Source organism: Phoca vitulina, unplaced genomic scaffold (assembly GCF_004348235.1).
Source record: "Phoca vitulina isolate PV1807 unplaced genomic scaffold, GSC_HSeal_1.0 scaffold5, whole genome shotgun sequence".
Lineage (NCBI taxonomy): Eukaryota > Metazoa > Chordata > Mammalia > Carnivora > Phocidae > Phoca > Phoca vitulina.
The window spans coordinates 64147511-64172449 of record NW_022589708.1 but is presented as its reverse complement, the minus strand read 5'-3'; the positions used below and the strand labels follow the sequence as shown (position 1 = coordinate 64172449).

General features: G+C 36.2%; 1 long non-coding RNA gene across 1 annotated transcript in view; it reads left to right on the top strand.

Moving 5' to 3' along the window:
• The window catches only part of LOC116631708, a 197456-nt gene extending 175395 nt beyond the window's left edge, over nt 1–22061 (top strand). The window contains exon 4 of the long non-coding RNA XR_004299241.1: nt 21992–22061. This is a non-coding gene — a long non-coding RNA (uncharacterized LOC116631708). The remainder of the gene's footprint in view (nt 1–21991) is intronic.
• Nucleotides 22062–24939: the final 2878 nt, after the last annotated feature.

Below are 24939 nucleotides of genomic sequence, written 5' to 3'. Positions count from 1 at the left end.
AAAGGCTTCAGTTTCTCATTTACGTGGGCAGATGGATGCCTTCTTAAGTGCTCACTGGCTCTTGCAGGCCTTCTCTCTCTCTCTCTCTCTCTCTCTCTCTGAATAGGGTGAGCTGAAAGAGGCATTTGGTAGAGTGGAGGCCTTGGCAGGAGAAACCAGAGATTTCAACAAATAAACACATGCATCTGTGAATTGATAGATGATTATTTTTTCTCTGAAATGACTTAGAGCCCAGTCCTCATTAAAATTAGTAGGTGGTGAAAGAGAGAGAGAGAGAGAGTTCTATTGGTGAAATGCTTAGGTTTAAACTAAAATAGGCCTAAGATTGATGAGGCAAAAAGAAGGTATATGCATGGGTTTGGAGAAGGAAACAACGCAACTCTCGGCAAGGAAACAGAAGTCTGGCATCTCTAAAAATATTTTAATCAGCTGAGATCAGACTGGTCATTAGGGTCAAAATATGATCTTCATTCACATAATCCTGATAATTTAAACCAAAAATGGCTAGGATTTATGTATAAGAAAGAAATAGAAATATTTTGTGGGACTTGGTCTGCCAACATTAGTTCATTTATTTGCTAATCAATTAGTTAATTAAATTATCCAATAAATATTTATTGAACATCTCCTTAGGCTGGGCAATGTTCTAGGCAATGAGGACAGAAGGATGGAATAAAGAATGAGATAAATAAGGCCATTATGGAACTTATATTTTACTGGAGGATTTTTCTATCTTTACTGGAAAATTTTCCCACATACCTTTAAGAAGTAGTTGTAGTCTACAATTTTGTGTTTCTCTCTTCTTTCCATAATTTCTCCCTCTTTTGCCAATTTTAATAGAGCTTGTGAATATTTTAAAGAGAGAGAAAAGTGATTTTTAAGTGAAGTACTAACATTTAGGACCTTTGACTTTTTGTACTTAAGGTATAATCATCTTTTGTCCAGAAGAGAAACACTGCATTCCTGTGGTCCTGGTTTACTGCCGAAATCCTCTTACAGGTTCAATGGCATTCAGTGTTGAGTGTGAGTGCTCCTTCATTGGTTGCATTGCTTACCTCCCTAAGAAATCCTGTGCAGGCCACAGTTTCTGCCTCCTTAAATAGGTAGCTAGCTCTGAGCTCTCTTTCCAGCCTGAAATTTCCCCTCCCATTGCCATTAAGTCTTTCCCAAGTACTGGGGAAACTCAAAGAGGGAAGGGAATGTTGGCTTTAAATGATTATATCTGTTGTTTTGCAATTAAATATATTAATCTAATACCTGCTATTTTTCTTCATGATATCCACACTGGATTAGACCACAGTTTACATTTTCCATCAGCAACTTTGTATTTTCCCTTGTACTTGAAGGAGGTAGTGTTTATGGTACTTAAAACAAGTGAAAAAAGATGATTAAAATAGACTGAATGCTGCTCAAGCCAGGAACAAGTTGCAAATTAGAGGCAGCATAATGTAGTTAAGACCATGGACCATGGACCATGGGACTACTACCTTAGTTTAAATCCCAATTGATCTTGGACACACAGTTTGCTTATCTGTCAATGGGAATAATAATACTATGGACTTCACAAGTTAGTTGTAAAAGTGAAATTAGTTCTCACGTGTGAATCACTAAGAGAATTGCTTGGCATAGGGTAAGTCCTATTTATTAAGACAGGATTACAGTCTGAAATAGTGGAATGATGGTCCTGAACTAAGAGGACAAAAATTTAAGCCTTTATAGAATAAAGTTTGGAACTGACTTACAGGTTATCTCTGATTGCTTTGATCAATGACAGAATATTCAGTATGACACCAAATAGGAAACTAACTTTAATTAATAATGTGATCTCATAAAAAGAAATAGCATATTGAATGTCCATTTGGGCTAGGAATTATATAACTGACAATTTGAGTTTCTTCTTCTGTGAATTGTTTCTTCGTATCCTTTGGAAAGTTTCTATTTTATGTTCTCTTTTTATCACTGCTTTAGAAGATTTCTTAGTGTACTCTGCATATTATGGCAGGGCCTCCACATTTCTTTCTTTCTTTCTTTCTTTCTTTCTTTCTTTCTTTCTTTCTTTCTTTCTTTCTTTCTTTCTTTCAGGAGAGAGTGAGAGAGAGAGTACGTACATGAGTGGGGTGGTCAGGGTGGGGCCAGAGGGAGAGGGAGAGAGAGAGAATCCTAAGCAGGCTCCACACTCACCACAGAGCCTGATGAAGAGCCTGATCTCATGACCCTGAGATCATGACCTGAGCCAAAATCAAGAGTTAGACGCTTAACCCGCTGAGCCACCTAGGCACCCCAGACCTCCACATTCCTGACCTAGTTTTTCCATGTGATGAGGTGTCTACAGAATTGACATTTTTGGTCAAGTGTAGGACACTTAACACAGGTCTGTTCTGTACTATGTAGCAAGGACCCCGTCCTTATGGGAGAAACCCAAATTTGTCCAGCTGTGCCAGCACCAGGTGGGTAATTCTAAGTCAGAATGAAGTATTAAAAAACTCATTTGACTGCAGATCTAAAACTCATGTTTTCTTTACTATTCAGGATCATGGTAAGAAATAGATGGACACTCAGGTCTTTCAAGAGAGTTAATAAGAGACCACTTATGGAGATACGGACAGGTTAAGGAAACCAATGAGGAGTGGGTAATACCCTAGTGATTTCAAGCACAGGAACCATTACTACAGTAAGACCTAAAAGGAGAGAAGTGGAGAGTAGATGTAGGAAGAATGCCTGGTGGAGCTATGTAGATGCAGGGCACAAAGCCCTATCTATTATACTAACTTTTCAAGGTGATGCCAGTTTAGATATACTCTAGTATACTCCAACCTGAAATCTAAATTTGGTGTTTCACTGTTTATTTTAGCCATTCTGATAGGTGTGTAGTTAATATCTCATTGAGATTTTTAATTTACATTTCCCTGATGGCTAATGATGTTGAATATCTTTTTAATGTACTTATTTGCCATCTGTATATCCTCTTTGGTGAAGTGTCTCTTCAGAATGTCTTTTGCCTATTTTCCAATTTGATTATTTGTTTTTCATTACTGTGATTTGAGACTTCATGTATTTCAGATACTAGTCCTTTGTCAGACACATGGTTTGCAAATATTTTCTCTGTGTATGTTCTCTCTTCACCATAACAGGGTCTTTCTCAGAGCAAAAGTTTTAGATTTTGGTAATGACTAGCTTATCAATTTTTCCTCATATGGATCATTCTTTTGTTGTCAAGTCTAAAAATCTTTTTGTGTAGAATTGTCAAATCTCTATGTTGTACACCTGGCATTGTATATACATACATTGTATAACATCATATGTCAACTATACTTCAACAATAATAGTAACAATAATAATAATAACCTTTTGCCTAGACCTAGATCCAGAAGATTTTCTCCAAAGTTTTTCCTAAAAGTGTTGTAGTTTTCATTTAATTTAATTCATCATCAATTTTGAGTTAATTTTATATGAAACATGAGGTTCAGGTCCAGGTTCACTTTTTTGCCTATGGATGTCCAATTACTCCCGCACATCTGTTGAAAGACTATCTTTCCTCTATTAAATTGCTTTTGAACATTTGTCAAAAATCAGCTGGGCATATTTTTGAGGATCTATTACTAGGTTCTCTGTATTACTTCATTGATCTATGTGTCAATTCTCTACCAATACCATGCATTTTTAATTATCATAGTTATATAATGTCTTGAAATTGAGTAGCTGGATACTTCTTACTTTATTCTGCTTTTTCAAAATTATTCAGGTATTCCAGTTTCTTGACCTTTCCATATAAATTTTAGAAAATTTGCTTATACATACAAAAACATCTTGTGGTGATTTTGATAAGAATTGTCTTAAACTTGTAATTTGGAGAGAATTGACATCTTTACTATGTTGAGTTTTTCAATCTGCAAGCACAATATGTCTCTCCATTTACTTATATCTTCCTTGATTTCTTTCATTAGCATTGTAGTTTTCAAGTCCTATACACATTTTGTTAGACTTATAACTGTTATGTAATTTTCTAATTTTGTGTTTGAATTTTTCATTTTGATTTTCTATGATGTTATGACAAATCATGCTCCTATTTTCCAGAATTTAGGCATATCTATAACATCTAAGAAACAAAACTTCTTATGTCTTAAAAATAAAAAGTCTAAAAAAGTAACATATCTCCCCCCTATGTTTTGAAGTGAGTAGCTGGCACATATTTCAAAAGCATCTGAACAGTATTTAAATGCTGTGTTATTGTCCTATTTATCATTGTGTTCTCTTTTGCTATCACTTAAGAAAAACAACCTTATTTAATGTTGATTTTTTCTACTATCTCTTCCATTAACTTGATTTAGCATGAAAACAAAGTGGGATTATTAAACTGGTATTTTCTTCATTTTAAAGTATGTAAGAAAACTATGATTTAAGAAAATTTCTCTATGAATCATACATTTTCCCAAAAATTTTGTTAGCTAATTTTCAAAATATCACCCACATCTTTGAAAGAGGGAAATGACTAATAAAAGACCTTCATATCTGAGTTAGGGCCTATATCCTGAATCAGAGTAGGAATTTGAATGTTCACTACTTCCAGCATTTTTTTTTGCTGACTAAAGAGCATGTGAAAATTGTATAAACAGTCTTCCTAAATTAATTCATTCCATTGAGAATGCTATTTATCTTTTAAGAACAAAAAATTGCTGTTAATGGTTATTCACTTTTTCTCTTATTCTTTTGGGATGTTACAGTCAGAAATTGAACTTGCAGAGGAAGTTCTATTTATTGTGAATCTCATCTCTTTCAAAGTTCAAATTGTCTTCTAAGTAGAGTTATGGCTATGTTAATGCAGACAAAATTCTCACTAACACTGACTTTTTACTAATTAAACATCAAAACAACAAAAGAAGTCCTGCCCATTACTGGTGCTCCAGTTTAAAAAATGGTAATATTTTATATGCAGTAATACCTTATGTTTTCTCTTGGTATGTTTAGGGGTAGATAAGGGATAACATTAAGCCTTTCCTTCTCATTTTTAATAAAAACATTTCTAATGACATAGGCATGTTAAAGATTTCTTTAAACATTTCTTGAATTTCTTCTGATTCCTTAAAATTCAATTAAATCAAACTTTTCTAACATTATATTGGAAATGAAAGAATGAAATTTGCAAAAACCCAGTGCAAAATTAATTCTTGGAAAGATTTTTTTATTTAGTTCAGTAGGGCAAGGTTGATATATTTAAACCTGAAAAACAGTAATAAATTGTCAGTATTGTCAGCTAGACTGATAAAAAAAAATTTAACTCAAGAGTATGGGTTATTGACCATTGGTTTTATAATAATTTTGACTTATTTTTCTTACTCTGAAGAAATAAACACAATTTATACTTAAAATAGAAATGAAAATAAATAGCTTATTCCATGAGAATAAAAACAAAAGGAAGAGGAAAGGAACAAATACATTTTTACTTTAAGTAGATTGATTAGGGAACAACAAATCAGACAGACCTGGTTCTGAACTTTGGCTCTGTCATTTACTGAATGTGACTTTGAGCAACTTAACAATGTTCCTCTGTATAAAATGCACTAACAATACCTTCATCAAAAGGTCACTGAGCTGACTAATCAAGGCAGTGTATTTGGCTCATAGTGAATGCTCCCTTGGTAAAAAGTATCTGGTATGATTGCTATTTCCATGTAAAATTCATGATTAGCTAAGTTTCATTTATTTTTTTTCCCCTCCTACTGACTTACACTATAGTAAAAGAATTGGTAAATTTCCTAGTATGTTTACTCTTGCTCAGTCAAAACATACAGTAATTAGTGTGATTAAACAAACTAATATAGGTGTAACCTATGGAAGCTGATATAAAAGAAAGTGAAGAATTTCTAAGTTCTTAAAAAGTGTTATTTTTTATTTCAGGGAGAATTGATTTCTGAAAGCTGAATAATTATAAAAAGGCAGTGATCAATAAAACCTATGGCCTACAAATCCTTTATTTTACTTTTGTGTATCTTTATGTTAAAGTTACCTGTGCCTAACAAAATGTTGAGCTTATAAAACTTTAATCAGGGCACCTGGGTGGCTCAGTTGGTTAAGTGTCTGCCTTCGGCTCAGGTCATGATCCCAGGGTCCCGGGATCGAGTCCCGTATTGGTCTCCCCGCTCAGCGGGGAGTCTGCTTCTCCCTCTGCCCCTCCCCTGCTGTGCTTACTCTCTCTCTCTCAAAAATAAATAAATTTTAAAAATTTAGAAAAATCAAAACTTTCATCAAATGCCATCAAAGCATATAACTATATTTTTGGCTCAAGATTCTGGTTTGCTCTGAGTCTTTATGAAGTTATTCCATTAATAAGTATAAACATTTTGAAAAGTGATCAGAGTAAATTTTCCTTTAAAGAGAACACCATAGGCCCTGAAGAGGAAAAGAGAAGGATTAGATTTCCAGTCCACTGGCTTTTTTCTTACATTAAGGTGGGACTGCCAAGATCTGAAGACATAGTATTTAAGTGTTTTACTTTCTGTTAACACTGTAATGAAAATAGAGTAGCCTTTGATGACACAGAAATACTTCTTTACATGCCTTGTTTTCCAGACTTATTTACCTAATCTCACCCCTTCCCAGGATAGAGCAGTAAGCATGGACATTTTGCACTGCTTCTTATTTCTCATGTTCCTTTCTATTTGTTGTGCCTCTTTCAGTTTTGCATGTTCCCTACAGTTGGCATTTGGCAGCCAGAGGTACTTGGGAAGAATTACTTTGAATTCTTTGCTTTTATACATCCTTTTAACACACAGAGCAGAGGACTCATAGCTTCATGTAACCAAATCATGATGTCTAAGTCTCTCTTCTTCTTTTTTTTATAGTTCCCTTCACTGTCCCACTGGCCGTCTATTGTGATGGAAAACTTTATTTTTATACATATTTTTGCGTTGACTTTAAGATCCATTAACACTTTTTTTCTTTGCTGAATATTTCAGCTTCACATAAAGGGTTCTGTTTTGCACTACAATTGTCTCTTCCCTTATATAATTTGAATCACCACAAAAGTAAAGATGATATCTTAATATTATCCTGGCATGGCTAGCACTGCTGCTGAATGTGTAGTTGGTTCTCAGTAAATTAAAATTTAATTGAGGATGGAAGACATGCAGTCTTGGCAGGATCCTCCATTTATCAAGATCTAAACCATGTTGCATATGGAATTATACATAGCCAAGCACATATCCAATGTACAGGCTGTTGCAAGCAGAAGTTGGAGAGAAGGGAAAATCCAATAATATTGACATGGAAGAAGTCCAACAGCACTGACTTGAATGCACATAAATATTCCTGTAGAGAGATGACAAATAGGGAGAATTTCATGTAGTGACTTCAGTTTGTGCTTGCAGAAAACTCCTCCAAGATTAAAGTAGGCAAAGGTGCCCATAGCCCACCAACTATAGGAAATCAAAGACAGAACTTTTGTTTTAAAATTATTTACTAAAGGTACAAGCGACTTATAAATGCATCTGTGCCACTTCCTTCTTTTCATTTAACCCAATTTGTCTTCATTTCAGAGTCTCTTAATTAGCTTACAAGAAATAGTGAAATTCTACTTTTTATTCATTCTGTGATGAGCAAGGACAGGATGAGAATTATCCAGATTTCAGATTAAATTACGCAAGAATCTGTGTGATACATTAGAAAATTCTGAGGAGAAGTCTGGGAAACTTGAAGTAAAAAAAAATCTTTCAGAAGAAAGATAAGCTAGATATACAAAATTTTAGATAAAATAAGCATATGAGCTAAGAAGTGTTTCATTTCTATAAAAAATTAGAGATAAGAACAGCCTCCTGTAACAAGCTTAAACTTTGGAGGAAGAAAGTAGTGGCTTAAATAGGAATGATGCACCCAACACTCTTTCCTTTTGTGGAAAATCCACTGGTTTCATCCTGAAGGTGTGTGTATATTTAAAAATATATGTTTCTTTCCCAATTCCCTATTTTTTCCTTTAAATTTTCTAATTTGCTGTTCTTTCAAATCAGATAGGTATGCTCTTGTTGCATCCTTCCCAGTTATGTTCCCTTTCTTCTCATTGTTCTCAGTTTTTTATTGTGATTCTTCCTTTTCTAATTCTCAGCCTAACCAGGAAATTTCAGCTCATGGGAGAATCAGACATCTAGAAAATGGTGGTAGTTTATGATGAGGGATAGAAGCAGAAAAATATTCACCTTTAGCCCAGAAGGCTGACCTATCGCCTGCATAGTTCCAATAAGGATCAAATACATCCTGGTTGCTGCATTCTTAAAGGGTCTCATGACTGCCTATACATCTCACCGATGGTTAATATCTAGTTGAATGATAAGCACCAGAGAAATCTTGCAAAAGTAGTTTTATGAGTGGAAATTTGAAGAAAACATTTATGATCTAATACTCCCTGCACTGCCCCTCCTCCCTGAACACTAAGCATCTAATCACCAGCTTCATACAACAAAAGTGTGGCTCTTCCTGCCCACAGATCCCGTTCCTCTGCTATAATAAAAGCACTTTTTTGCTCCAAAAGCATCTCAAGAATTCTTTGTTTTTTAAAATTTTATTTATTTATTTCAGAGAGGGAGCACGAGTGGGGGGGGTGGTAGGGAGGAACAGAGGGAGAGGGAGAAGCAGACTCCGCACTGAGTGCGGAGCCTGACACGGGGCTCCATCCCAGGACCCTGGGATCATGACCTGAGCTGAAGGCAGATGCTTAACCGACTGAGCCACCCGGGCACCCCTCAAGAATTCCTTTTTGACTATTCACTCATGGTCCCATATCAATTTGAACAGTCCCTACGATGAAGAATCAGAAGCTTAAACTATCCTGATCTTTATGCTCAGATAATTTGGTCCTCTTTACTGAAAAGGAATTCCAAACTTTTGAGTCCTCGATGATGACTGTGTAGCAGAAGGCTTAAAAGCATTTGTTGTTCATTTCATTCAATGGAAGTGATACAAGTAAAGGGAAGTTTTGGTTGTGCTGTCTAGGGAATTAAGATCTTGTTGTGGATCACCATATTGACTAAAAATATGGAAAACTTCAAGTTAATATGGTGAAATCCATATGATGGATACATGAACCAAGATAAGGGTGGGCAGCAATGAAGAGCTGGAAGATATGCCTAGGAGCACACCATTATGTGGTAGGTCTACCATACAGTTACAATGAATATAAATAAACTCAAGAGCATAGGTAATAGCAATGTCATAAAAATAATTAGAAAATGGTGAGTTTTGAGTATTTGTTATCTTTGTTTTTAATGTAATTGATTTAATTGTAAGTTTATATGATTTGTTTTTATTCTATGATTAGCAACCAGCTCTTAAAATTCCTGAAAATGTAATAGTCGGTTCTTAGGAGCTGCCACGAGCCAGCTCCAGCATGCCCCCGTCTCTGGCTACTTTCTCAGTTCCCCTGATTATGGTATATTAATTGTGTGCCTGCATTTAACATGGTCAGAATTGACTAAGTTATCAAAACTTTTGAACGATGTAACTTGAGTGCTACATGTAAGAGACATACTGGGGCCTAATTATATTAGGAATATAGTATTTTTCAATCAAAGGAAAAAGATTTCTGTGTGAGTAAATGGTAGTAACAAATGAGCCACAATTGGGTCCACTAATGAGGACATTGTTTAATATATACTATATTAGGAGCAACAGAGGCACAAATTCTGTCATATCACACATGAGCTATTGAAGTCTCTAACATCTGGCTAGCAGCTACTTTTCATACAGGTATTAAAATTTTTTTAATATGTTCTGTATTTCAAGGGCTCTTCAGGGCACTGATTTATAATGATTGTGTGAGTGTGGTAGGAGCAATAGGAGACATTTAACAAGCAGTTAGTTGTACTCTCATAAGCTCTTTGGTGGAGGAATACAGGTGCTGTAGGAGAACAGAGGACTTGACCTAGAAGAGTCCCGGCCCCCTATCGTCACCACCACAGACTCAGCCCTGCCGCTAATACCAGCAGAAAGCCTATGGCTAGAATAAGACAGAGTAGAAGACAGTCAGGTTGGAGGCAAGAGAAATGAGAGCACTGCACATAAACAGAGCTCCAGTTAGGACTGGGTGTAAAATGCTCTCTGACGATAGATTTGAGCAAGCATCCATGTCAGCAGATAGTGATCTGGAGCCAGTAGTTATCATATCATCTGTGAGCAAACTTGTCAGCAGATAGTGATCTAGAGCCAGTATTGATCAGATAATCTGTGAGCAAACTGGTAGTATGAATATAGCACTCGCTTGAGAATGGATGATGAGTGAGAAATATCCACAAACACAATTATTTCAGGAAGGGCTGTGTAAGGATGTACAAGATGGTAATGCAATTCTTGTGTGGTTGGGGTAAAACTTTTATTTTATTTAAGAAGGCTACAGAAGAGATATATTTTCAAAGTCCTTAAGTATCTGAAATTTTGTTGTTGTCTGAGATAAACTCCAGTCTGGCTGGGTAACCACAACCACATGCATTCAAAACCCTATGTTTGTGCTAAAACTTTCTCTGTTGTTACCTGAATTTTGAAAGCTGCTTGGGGAGATCTTGAGTTTTGTTCTTTAAATAGATCCTCACATTTTTTGAAAATTTCAGTTGCTGCATAGATGCATGAAAGTATACTTTTAGTATTATTAGATAGGCTATTTTTCCAGGCTGTATCTAATTTGAGGGTCTTTTTCATTGTCATTTCCCCTCAGAATATAATAAAACATCTTCATCTGTATGCTTAGGTAATTTTTTAAAACTCAGCAATGTTTTCTTCATTCTATCTTTGGATATTATTTCTGGTTCACTTACTCCATTTTTCTACGGGAGCACCTGTCATTCTTAGTTTGCACTTCTGTTCTCCATCCTCCATTTATATTATAATGTTAAGCTTTTTCCTTTTCATATAAACTTTGGGGCATCTTTTTATATTTGTTGTCTATATCATAATTTCACTTCTTCAAAAGATAACTCTGTTCTTTCTAATTCAGTACAAATTTTGATTCTGTTATACAACAGTTTCCTTGAAAGCCTTAATCTTATTTATTATTACTTCTATACAACTGCTCAAAGTGGCCTATTCATTTGAAATGTTTTCCCAACTTACATTGTCTTTCTCATTGATCTGCATTTTAAATTGTCTTCAAAAATTAGCCCAAATCCAACCACTTCAAATTTGTTAAATGAATCTAATCTAATTGTTTAAAAGTTAGAATTATATGTGAATATTTAAGAAAGTGTAGGTTTTAAACATTTAAAAAAAATTCTTACTGAAAATATCTGCGTATCAGTTCTCTGTACTTACCCAATTCTTATTGTAGTCTTTTCCTTTTTTGGATGCAGACAAATTGTTAAACCAAGAACCTTCCCAAATTAGAAGCACAAAATACCATTCAGATAAGTCAATTTACACTGTGTTCTGCTATGTAGGTTGGATTTTCTCACACTGAATAAAATCTATTGCTTACACATGTGGGAAAATAGCTTGTACTTTTGAAACTCACTAGAAATGTAATTTATTTTGACTTAGGCTCAACCTGAACACTCTGGTATGTTAACTTTGTTTCTGACTTTTTTTCTCTTTTAAGGGAAAAAACTTGAAAATTTGGTTTAACTGAAACTCTTGACCATTCAGCAGTTGTTAGAACTGTATAAACATAATCAAAGAGTTGATTGAATATTGTGATTCAGTGGGAAAATATTTTTATCTTGACCTCACACTTTAAAAGTTGGCTCAGAAAATTTTTTTTCTTATTTTACTAAGTGCATGTTCATCTTCTTTCTTTTATATCCAAAGCACATCTAATTCTTCACCCATTTTTGCTTCCTCCCCTCCCAACTCAAAGGACAGGGAGTCAGCACTTGACAGCAGGGCTAACCTTTCCTGTCTTTTGGGGGGTTGAGAGCATGGACTTTGTTATCAGTCCTGCTCCACAATTTATAATGTGTATAGCCTGGGCAAATTATTTAATCTTCCTGTCATAATTTTCTCATAAAGTAAACCGTTTACTCTAAGGACTTACTGAGATGCTTCTGTAAAGTGGGAAGGGCCATGACTGTCAGTGGCTGCCACAAAGTAAGCGTGTTGGTAGGTGTGCTCATGACAGTGTTCTTTTCTGTTTCCATTAGAAATTCATCCCTGCGCACACACTGTTTTTCTTCAAAATCTAAAGTCTCTCCTGTGAAGAAAAGGCTCTAGGATTTGTTTTCCCAAATGTTTATCTTACTTTTTATTTCATTCACTAAGAGGCTTTTTCACCCATATGGTTTACACCCACTGTCTCCCCTTATGACTTAACCCTTTTACTCTGTCAGTGTCTGTGTATTGTTTCTTTTCTTTTTTTTTAAGTTTTTATTTATCCATTTGACACAGAGAGACACAGCAAGAGAGGGAACACAAGCAGGGGGAGTGGGAGAGGGAGAAGCAGGCTTCCCAAGGAGCAGGAAGCCCAATGCGGGGCTCGATCCCAGGACTCTGAGATCATGACCTAAGCCGAAGGCAGACGGCCAACAACTGAGTTATTGCTGTTACAACAAAATGTCACAAAACAGAGCCTTAAAGCAACATAAATGTATCCTCTTACAGTTCCGGAGTTCAGAAGTCTAAAACTCAGTTTCCATGCGTGTGTTCCTTCTGAAGACTCTAGGGATGAATTCTTTCCTTGCCTTTTTCATCTTCTAGAGACTGCCTGCATTCCTTGGCTTGTGGCCCTGCATCCCTGTGACTTCTAATGTCACATAATGCCTCTCACTCTGATCCCCTTGGCTTCCTCTTATAAGGATCCTTATGATGGCATTGGATCCATCAGAGTAATCTAGGATAATCTCCCCATCTCAGGACCCTTAACTTAATCACACATGCAAAGCCCCTTTGGCTGTGTAGGGTAACATAGTCACAGGTTTTGAGGCTTAGGGCATGGGCTCTACAGGGGGCTGTTATTCAGCCTGTCACAGTCTGTTTTCTGCCTGTCTTTTCTGGCCTTGTTACGGGAATATTGCTGACTATTACTTAATCCTTGGAAATCTCTTGCCTCTTGTCCTGTGTGACATTACTATCTCTCCTCCCAGGATATCCTGCCTCTGATGCTGCTTTTCTGACTCTTTTTCACTCAAATCTTTGTTTCATATACTTCCAGATTTAATGTCACAAAATACTTGTTAAATCATATAACTCCTCCATGCAAAAATTTCTAGTAGCTTCCCATTATTACTAAACTATTCCACTTTGTTAAATTAACTTCACACATTCCACAGGCTTTCAGTGGGCACTTGTTATATCCCAGGTACTCTGTTTTCTTTGATAAGGCTGCAGAGATTCATGGAATACCAACTGTCTTTAAGAAGCTAATGGCCTAATCAAAGAAACAGGCAAATAATTACAAAGCTATTAAAAATGTGAAAATTGAGTATGGAGGTGAAAATATACACACAGTATTATGGAAACCCTTGAGATAGCCCTCCAACCTAGCCTGAGGATGTTAAGGCAGGCCTCTTGGAGAAGCTAATACTTGAGCTGGTCTTTAGCAGAAAAAAATGCAAATGAAACATTGGGGAGAAAAGAACAAGGACAAGGGTCTAAGGCATGCAATGGCATTAACTGTTCAAGGGATGGCAGATTGATTGGTATTACTGAAATGAAAAGTCATAGGAAGGAGTAATTCAAAATAAAACTGGAGCTTGAAGGTGACTAAGAAGCCATGATGGGAGAGAAGTAAGAGGAGAGGGTAAACTGGATGAGAAACTGCCTTTTACTGGGTGGCATTATGAAAGCAAAGTGATTAGAGGACCTCATTAAGAAGGTCAGATAGTATAAACATCATATGATATGATATCACCTTCAAGATAGGTGAAGTTTCATCTCCTTTCGTTCTTTTTTTTTTTTTTCCTTTCGTTCTTTACTGGGGAGCCTAAGGGTTAAGAAGAGTCCCTATCACCAACGTGTGTCACTGGACAAGGGGAGCAGAAGTTAATGAATGAGAGGAAAGGAATAGAGTTAAGGGTGGACTATTATATAAGAATCTTGGATTTAAAAGAAAAGTATGAGAAAGAACATCCAGCAGGGAGAAATACATGGGCCAGGAGGATATTTATTAATATGAGATAGAAATAAGAATGTTTACAGGCTTTAGAACAGATGCTAAAAGAGAAAGAACATATGAAAATAACAGGACTGAGCAAATGATTATCTTACTAGATTGCTAGACAAAGAAATGAACCTGGGAGAAGCATGAAACATTCCCCCCACCCCCACCCCCCAAGCCTGGTGGAAAAGGAAGAAAAAGTTGCTCCACATATAATATAGGGAGCAAGAAGCTCAGGGAGATCATGCTTGAGGGCCTTGATTTTCTCAGGGAATTAGGAGGCAAGATCATTATTGAAATAGGTACTGGTGGTGGAGTAAAAGACTTAAGAAGAGGTGCAAAGATTTATTACAGCCACTGGGGAAAATGGGAAAGGAATTTGGCCAGGAATAGTGCTTGGCAGGGCTAAAGACCTGGCTGGGGTCTAAGACCATTGCTTTATGGTGGCACCAAATGCAGATCCCTATGATTATTCTGGCAGCACTCAGCACCCAGGTGTGGGTGCAGAGGTATGTTTGAGAATTGATAGCAATATTGAAAGCTTGCAGGCATTTTGGGAAAAAGACTAGGGTGTGAGAACATTGCAGGTATTAGAAAAGGAATAATGGATTATGAAGTCCAGGCTGAATGGAGACTGTAAAGGAGGTTATATGATAAGAAGGATCACTATGGAGTAGGAAAATAGGGAAGGGGAAAATGAGGTGAAGTTTTTTGTTTTTGTTTTTGTTTTTTAAAGCAGATATACCAGCAAGTAAGGGAATGAGGAAAGCTAGAGAGATAGAATGCTTGATCAGATAGTAAAATGTTGGAATTTACAATTTCACAGATGATTTGGCATGGCCAGGTGATGACAATGTCATAGATGTGACCATAGAAGTGGAAATATTCTCTGTATTGTCCAATATGGTAGCCATTTGCAACATGTGGCTATTGAGAACTTGAAATATGCTAGTGTGACTTAGTAACTGAATTTTAATGTTTATTAAATTGTCATTAATTTAACTGAAATTAAATACCCAAATGTAGCTATTAGCTACCATATTGAACAATGCAGTTCTACACTATCTTTCTGAGTGATCTATTTGTTGGAACTATCAACTAAATATGAAATTCCAGGCCAAAACACTGTTCTGAGATTTTGGCAAATCTATTGGGAACCTCTACCAGAGTGTGCCATAGTCACCTAAACCAAGTCAATTACTAGTTATTTTGCTTTGAGAACTGTTTCTTCTTCCTGTTTTTTTTAGCTCAATGAATAGCAACATCACTATTTCCAGCTAGTTACTCAGATATTATTCTTGACTTTTCTCTTACCCTCATTTTCAATTTCCAATTGTAAAACAATATCTAAATTTACCTTATAAATATTTCTTGAAAATATCCCTCCTCTTTATTTCCACTCACTTAGTTGAGAACCTCATCTCCTCTCCAGAACATAACTCAATAGGCAAACCTTGAATTATCCTTTTCTAGTTCACCTCCACATTGCTTCCAGAATTATTTTTGAGAGGGATCATCTATTCTTATATTTATTTATTAAAATAGTATTTTTTGGATTTATTATGTGCTAAAATCAATCTTAGTATTACAACAGTGATCAATATAGATATAACCTTTACTTTTACGGGCATTTGCAATTTAGAGGAAGCAAGAAGTGCGCATTCAAAAGATATGATTTGATTTATTTATAATTAAAACAAAAATGAATCAATGTTTTTGACTCTTCATTCTGCTGGTTTTGTGTATAACTTACTCTTCATCCTCGCTAGGGTTAAGAACTCTGCATCAGTCTATACAGGCTGCCCTGAGACATCCCCCATCTGTCTGCAGGTCTGGTTATTGCCTCTGTGATGTTTCCATGCAATTCTTGGGCTAGCTCTCCAACCCATACTCAACCCCTTCTCCTTCCCTAGGTCTAGAAGAATTTTTTGTTGTTTGTTCTGTGTTTAATGTATATATAATACAAATTAACAAAGATTAATGTCTCAAAATATGCTCAAATCATCTGTAATTATAGTAAATCATTTACTGTGGGAGTATTACCAGGGGAACCAAAAATAATTTAGAAGCCAGACTTCTAAGCCAGCTTCCAAGAGAATGTATTGTTTATCTGGATCCCATCCATCTTCTTTGCTTAAAATCTTTCAATGTCCAGTCATCATGGATGAATTCTACAGCTTTGGAGTTTAGCTCACAGGAGGCTTCAAAGTCTGTCCCCTTCTACTCCTTTCTGCATAAACACTGTGTGTCTTCCATGCTGAATTGTTTGTGGTTTTACCAAGGTCCCAGCTTGGCCATCTCTTCTTCTTGTTCCTTTCCTTCCCTTCCTTCATTACAGCTTCCCATATATATGTTTGTCAAACTGAATTATTGCCTTTCTTCTTTCAGACTATTCAAGTGACAAAAATTTTGTGTATGGAAAAGTGTTTTTATCATCTGGCTCATCGCAAAATTGTCCATTCCTGTATCAATTCATTGATACTTAGGCTAAAGATTGTGTTTTTGTACACTCTGTTTAGCAGTGTATTTGGTTTGTAGTAGGCATTTGACAAGGTGTGAAGATTTAGTGTTAACTTAAAGAATATATTTATTTATTTATTTAAGATTTTATTTATCTATTTGACAGAGAGAGACACAGCGAGAGAGGGAACACAAGCAGGGGGAGTGGGAGAGGGAGAAGCAGGCTTCCCGAGGAGCAGGGAGCCCGATGCGGGCTCGAGCAAAAGGCAGACACTTAACGACTGAGCCACCTAGGCGCCCCAAGAATATTTTTATTTTTGAATAAATAAAAAATGTTTCTTTTTCCCTCTCATCATTTATTTGGTTTCATGGGCCTTCCCGATTAGGGACATGCTTATTTTTGTTTATTAAAGCAATATTATAACAAGTGGAGATGTTCTACAGATGAACAAAGAAGAAAAATCTATGAATAAAAAGTTTTATACCTAACAATTAGGAATTGAGGTTTGGAATTAGGAATTCCAGAGTTTCAAAGTAGAACAGTATTTATTTTAACCCAGACATCTGTAGGACTACAAAGAGGGCATTAGTTGGATATTGGTGTGGACTCAACTCTGACTTGAATCATACAGTTGTTTGACTTGTATGATGAGCCATATCTAGAGGGGAATCAGGATAACAAGCCATCCATTCAACACTTCGACAAGACTGTCTTTCCTTATCTGTGCAGCAGGCTCTAGACTTTCTAGATCTGGTAACATTGAAGTTCAATTTTGTTCAAACCACTTCCTGTTGTAAAGCAGGATGAATAAATTAGATTGCTTTCCAGATCATCAATGATGATTTTATTTGGAGAAATTTTTACAAGTATAACCCCTCCAACTGAAAGAAACACCATCTGATTAGAAAACACCAGGTAACTAGATTATTCCTATGTTGCTTTGGAGAATTCCCTGGACTAATCTTTCATTCCACAGGCATGTGTCCAACAAATTTATGTGCTACACTTTAGAGTTTTTTAAGGTGCATACACACACACACACACACACACACTTGTGTTAATTCTACTATATGTAAATATATATGTCTTAGTTTTACACACATACACACACACACACACACATAATTAACTGTATTCCCAGGATAATATACACTTCAAAGGTTGTCATTAATACAAGTTTATATGAATTCATATTTTATTTTATTTTATTTTATTTATTTTATTTTATTTTATTTTTTTTAAAGATTTTATTTATTTATTTGACAGAGAGAGACACAGTGAGAGAGGGGAACACAAGCAGGGGGAGTGGGAGAGGGAGAAGCAGGCTTCCCGCCGAGCAGGGAGCCCGATGCGGGGCTCGATCCCAGGCCCTGGGATCACGACCTGAGCCGAAGGCAGACGCTTAACGACTGAGCCACCCAGGCGCCCCTGAATTCATATTTTAAATAGTCCTCATAAAATTGCCATTTTCCTTCCAATTTTTGTCCACATTTTTCTTTTTTTTTCTTAATTGCACTACATGGGTGATTAAGAAATTGTACTAGGAGTAAGAGGCAGGTCAAGTCTAGCATTTTGCTGTTGTTCCTTTGTGCCTGCAATACTAGGAGTATCTTTTCAAGTCTCTTTCCCATGTAGAAGGCCTGTTTAGGTGAGAAAAAGTAATGGTACCCATAAACCATTTACCTGCAGCCCATCTAAACGGTAATACATTTCAACACAAATGACTGATGGTCCTACTGTCACTCTTCCCTCAGGATGCCGCTTCACATATGAACTGAGTGAAGGTGCAGGTGTTGATCCATATATAATTCTGGATTTTTAAAAAACTTTTTTTAATTAAAAAAACACAAGTTTTCAGGTATCTTTCCTGTTTTCACACATTTCAGGGTATACTCTTTGCAATTTTGAGACCATTTCTTTGCAAAATAACTTTGAAATTTGAAACATATTACCCAAATATTTCTAAGTCAATAGGAATTTCAAAAATGCAAGCATGCTTATAAGAGCCCTAGGACCCAAAGGAGATGGATTTAACTTAGGAGTTTTGAATCTTCTGCCTATCCTCAAAGAAATGTTCAGGTGCTTTACTGTCAATAGTGTATATTTTAAACCACAGGTATTTTATTTCAAATATAAAATTACTTTTTTTAGTGTTTTTTTTTAAAGATTTTATTTATTTGACAGAGAGTGCACAAGCAGGGCGAGCGGCAGGCAGAGGGAGAAGCAGGCTCACTGCTGAGCAAGGAACCCGATGCAGGGCTTGATCCCAGGACCCTGAGACCATGACTTGAGTTGAAGGCAGATGCTTAACTGCCTGAGCCACCCAGGTGCCCCACATTTTAGTGTTTAATATTCCTTTTCAAACTATGGTTCTCTCTGCCTCTCAACCCACTTTTCCCATTCTTTTTTGTTTGTTTGTTTTTAAGAGAGAGAGAGAGAGAGCACACGCATGAGCAGTGGGGAAGGGCAGAGGGAAAGGGAGGGAGAGAATCTTAATCGGGCTCCACACACAGGCAGAACTGGAGGGGTTCTAAATCTCATGACCCTGAGATCATGACCCTAGCCCAAATCAAGAGTTGGTTGCTTATCTAACTGAGCCACCCAGGCACCCTGTCACTTCTCCCAATTCTGACTGCACTTCACCCTGATGATCGTGCCACCTTATGCCCTACCTCAAGAGTCATTCTATAGTGCCGAGATTTTCAATTGGGGCCAATTTTTACCCTTCAGGGATCATTTGGTAATGTCTGGAGATAATTTTGGTTGTCACTATGGGTAGGGAGTTTGGCATCTAGTTGGTAGAGGCCCAGAATGCTGGTAAACATCCTCAAATGCACAGGATAGTCCCCACAGCAAAGAATTTTCTGGTCCAAATGTCAAAAGTACCAAAGTTGAAAAACTGTAATGGGATAATTGCTGGTTTTGAGATTTGCAGAAGGGTAGAGACAGAGCAAGGTATCTATGAGAGAGGACTAAACATTTTACCTAGAGATGAGGGGGCTAATGCAGAGTGATCTAGACCAATGCTTCTCAAAGTTTAATGTGCACAGGGATTTTGTTAAAATGCAGATTTCCATTCAGTATGTCTAGATGGGTCCTAACATTCTGCATTTCTAACAAGCTCCTAAGTAACACTGATGTTTCTGGTTTGGGGCCTGCATTTCAAGTAACAAGGAGCTAGGTAATTCAGTCTATGGCTACTTAGGAAGATGTCTGAGAAAAAGGACTATAAGGGAGGAATAATTCCATTATGTCTCAATTAGAGATCTGGAATATCTGTAAGAACTATCTATCTATCCTAAGAATGTTAAGTTTCAAAAATAATAGTCTCTTCTTCCTACTTCCAGTTCCTACTCTACACAGTTTCAACTAGTCTAGTGACTTCTTTTGGCACTTGAATCCCTATTACTAAGTAACATTCTGATACTGTTACTTGCTGGGTTTTGGTTGGGGACACTTAATTGATTTCATACCACAGAAAATAGGATCAAACTCTTATGGCCCAGCTTTTCTCCTCCTCACATGCATATATTTTTCCCAACCCCATTCTCTGGAGGAGTCTCATCCTAATTTTTATTAGATTGGCATTCCCACCCTGTTATACTATAAATTATGAATATATAATTATAATTCATAGTTAAGCTACTGATCATGATTACTTTTCTTGAACAAAAAATTTGTTTCATGAAATTATTGCTTATTTTTTCTTAGCTTAGTAATATCCGTACAGAATTAACATGCAAATTCTCTGATGAAGTCTGATTCACTTTTCTTATCTATAGGCACATGAGGCCTTTAATCTATTTCATCCTTTTTAAGAAGAGATTCTATCTGGAGCTCTTATTTTTCTGCTTCACAATTCTCCAGACCCCCTGAAAGTCTTTTATTCTAGATCTTCTTTCACGTCACCTCGGGCATCCCTGACCTCCCTCTGTACTTTTCCCCATCTCCTAATTCCATGTCTTCCTTTTCCTTGGCTAATTTCCTTGTATGATATAACATATTATCTAGTAACTTCCTGACTGAGGATCCATGGGAGGAAAATATTTTGAGCATTAGCATGTTCCAAAATGTCATTATTTTCCTCTTGCAACTGATGGATGGCTTGACAGGGTATAGCTTTTAGGGTTGAAAAATATTGAACTGTTGTTAGTGAAAGCATTGATCTATTATCTTCCAGATCCTGATGTTCTTATCAGGAGGTCCAAATCTGTGCTTTCATTTCCTAGGTCTTTCTGAGCTTTGGTGTCTCTTCTAGGCTTTCCCGACTGATGGTGTTTGGCATTTTTTGATAGGCTAGGCAGATCACTACTATTCCAATAGTTTCTCAACTTCCAACTGTTGCTCTCTTCTTCTATAGCCTTTGTCCTCATGCCTCTTCCATAAAGGTATGAATCAACAAGGACAAGATGGATTCAAGAAACACAGTCTAGAAACCATAAAGATAAAAGAAATTTGAGATTTTCAGGAAGGAAAGGATCTGTCCTGAGCCTAGTCTGTGACTTTGGTGCAATAAGTCTGTCAAGTTCCCCGACAGGAGGTAAAGTAACATTCTTTAAATACCTGTATGCTGCATTCTTCATATATGTAATGTCATTTAATCTCTTTAATAATTTCAAGGTAAGATATGGGTGCACAGAGAGATTTATCAATTTGCTTAAGAAAGAAAGTGTCAGCAATTAGATGCAGATCCTTTCCCTGAAGGACTAGAATAAAAGATCCTCAGTATAAATAGAAAGGCAATGCCTAGAACACAAAGATGAAGTCCTAACTCTGCTGAGTCATGACTCACCAACATGTGTTCTAACCAGTGCAGCAGACATTTTTATACTTTTATCCATTGTTCCAACTGATGGAAAACTTTTTAAAACTAGGTATTTCTTTGTCCGGAGCTTCATAGACTAAATACATTTTTATTCTATGGATTTCTTGAACTAACACAGAATCTTTTTAAGAAAACTCCTCAATAAATGTTTACTTTTCTTTACTCTGGTGATAATTTTTTGTGGTACCAGTAGTGAGGAGCTTAGGGAATGTGTCCATTGGATAACATGTTATTACTTTCCCCTGCTCCCTCAAATGGTCCTAAATTCCCATTAGCTGCCATCAATCATGTAATTGATGTTTCTTGGAGGAAACTTTTATGAAGTAGGAAAAGAAAAATCACAAAATGTAAGATCATCAGAAGAGCAAGGCAGCTAAAAACCCATATCCTTATTTTGGAGTAAAGATGATGTTTGAGGAATACAGTAACAAAAATTCTTCATCATGGGTGGAGAAGTTTGGAGAAAGTGCATTCATTGTGTAAAGTAATTGAAACCAATAAACCGCGGGATGGGCCAACCATGGACTGTCATCAGACACTCATGGTCATGTGGTAAACACTTGTGGCTGGCTGAGATGTGTTTCTTTGCTGAGTGAGACACTCCAGGGTTTATGCCCAACGTATGATTCTTTCTTCCTTTCAGGTTTCTGTCCCACAATTTTCCAGTGATTCTACAAGGAGCAAAATTCATAAGCAAAAGTTTTGAGCTAAATACGTAACCATCAGTAAGTATTTAAGATGCATTTATTTTGTGTTGTTTTTATTTTCTTCATACCTGATATGTTAGGCAAAAAAACAGAAAAACAAAAACAAAACCTGAAAAATTCTATTTCCCCAAGTTCTTGATTGATAAGGTATTTATGATTTTGACTCTCAGTGTATTATTTGTCCAGGTATATTCCTATTTTCCTTCTTTTATTTTGCAATATTCACTAGGATGTTAGTATGGAAAATAAAATATGACTTATGTAGGTTATAAAGATAGATTACATGTGTAAAAAAAATTCTGACCTCAAATTAGGAAGATGAAAATTTCCTATAATTTATTTTTACAAAAGTTACTGGAAACATTTGTATGAATTTTTTGAAAACCTCTCAAAAACATGACTAATTTATTCATGTTAGTAGAAAATTGGAAAAAAAATGGATTTTGGCAAAACCACATATAAGATACTATTGCCATCTCAACTCTTGTATGCTAAAATGGTGACAGAATCAAAAAGTATGAAGACTAAAAATAATATATATTAAGCAAGGAACTTCTTAAAGTTATAAAAATGAAATTAGAATCTTAATTTTAAACCAAAAAATGATGTTCTAGATTCCAGTTGCAGATGCAAGTGGTCACTTAACAATTTACCTTAGGCTGGTTGACTAACATCAGTGAAAACTTAAATGACTCAGAAACTATAGTGAAAATTCAAGTAAGGAGTTCTGGAGTGATAATGGGAGTCCCAGTGGACACTTTGAAAAATTTAGACCCTCCTTCAACTTTAATCTGCTCTGCTGTTAGGTTCTACTACTAAGATACTAATTTTTGAAAAAGAGGATGAGACTAGGAGTATGAGTAAATAGGTAAATGAGTAAAATACTGGAGAATCTTGGGCACCAAGAATAAACTACTTGATCACCAAAAATAGCAGTAAGAATATCCCCTTCGCAATTTGTACTAGCATCAGTCATCATCTTGCCTAGAATCCTTAAGGGATTTTGTTTTATTTTGAAAAAAAAAAAATTCAGTTATTACTAGTCCTCTTACAATGATATTTGTCTCATTAATATCCAATTTCATCTCTGCCACTCTTTCCTTGACTCTAAGAAGATGAAATAATGATAAATGCAATATTTTGAAAATATTGTAAATGGAAATAATATGAAATACATGAAGTACGAACAAGCACATAACTCAAGTGAACAGATATGAGCAAGTTCATACATGTGAGACACAAGGAAGTGGCAATTTCATCATAAGGATGCCTGGATGATAGCGATCATAAGCCAACTTTGGTTATAAGATGCATCCTGATTTCAGAGATGTTAAAATGTGAACAATATGTGCATATTAGAATTGATGAAATATGACAATTCTCTTTTCGTGTTGGGTTTACAGTTTGGCTTATCTATTGAAAATAACTTTTTTTATTTTAATGACTATTTTTTTACGGCTTTATTGAGCTATAGCTTACATAGCATGAAGTTTACCCATTTAAAGTGTATTGATTCAATATTTACAGACTTGTGCAACCATCACTGTAATGTAATTTTAGGACATATTAATCAGCCCTCAAAAAATCTTGTACCTCTTAGTCTCTCTCCCCATTCCCCTGACTCTCCTTCATCCATTTAATAAGGTTCTTATTTAAATATTTTAATTTATTTTGTACATATACACTTGTTACCTGTTAAGAACTATTTATTTACTTGTTATAGTCTAGTGTGCTTCATGGACACAGTCCCATTGGCTTTCAGAACTAGGTGTTTTGTGTGGGAAAGGAGGGACTCATCCTTCAGTGGGTGTCTTAAAAGTTGGAGCCCCAAATGTGGGGTCCAACCCTTTGCACCATAGGGAGAAGTTGGGAGTTTCTTCCCAATTGTATGGTGTTTTGCAGGTGGTGGGGTTTGTGTCAGGAGTGTGTCTCAGCCTTTCCTACCCATTCTGATGTGGGTGATGGTATTTTCTCATTCATCTGATATTTAGGAGCCACTTAGCCAGTTTCTGGATTTCTTTCAGAGGGAATGGCTCTGTGTATAGCTGTAGATTTGCTATGGGAGGAGGTACATTCAGGAAGCTTTCATGTTACCATCTTGGATTGGAACTGCCTCTTTGATTTTTTTGAAGTCTAGGTATTTATTTTGGTTTGGAGTGTTGAAAAATAAAGATCTGGTAAAGCTTTTTATAAGGGCTTGGAAGGCATGATGTTGTTTCAAAAATGAATATGTCAGTAGTATGTAGGATGCATTAAGGAGGATGAATATAGGATCAGAAGATTTGTCTTGATATTATTGTAGTGGCGTGAATTACTAAGGATCTGAAAAAAAAGTAGTAGCAATGAAATAATGAAGCTGAATATCAAGAAAAGTGAAGTTATTGGCTATCCTAGCGTTGAAAATTATGGTAATGGCCTTTTAATTGATGTTTATTTCCAAGTATCTCTACTATTTCACTCATCTCTCTTAGGCTATAATAGTCTAATTTCACTTAGGACAAACAAAAAGCCAAGTTAATATTTCTGAAAGCCTGGTATATATAAGAGAATATGTCCAGCATTTCATGTATAGTTGTTACCCAAAACTGCGTTTGTCTCCTGATGGGTGCTGAGTCAAAAGACACAATCAAAGAAGCTGAAGAATAGGAAAAGGAACGGTTTTACTTGCAACAAGTAAAAGAGAACACTGGATCTTTCCCAAAGCAGTGTCTCTCTCCCTGAACAACAAAATTGAGGAATTTTTAAGCTAAGGGTGCACACATATTCATGAAGGGGCTTGTGCAAAGGGGAATACTGCATAAAATTGGGGCAAAAGTCATCTTAAGGTGACTGAATCCAGGTCAAAGTCTTGGGGGTTGGCAAGGGTCAGCATCATCAATTCTCT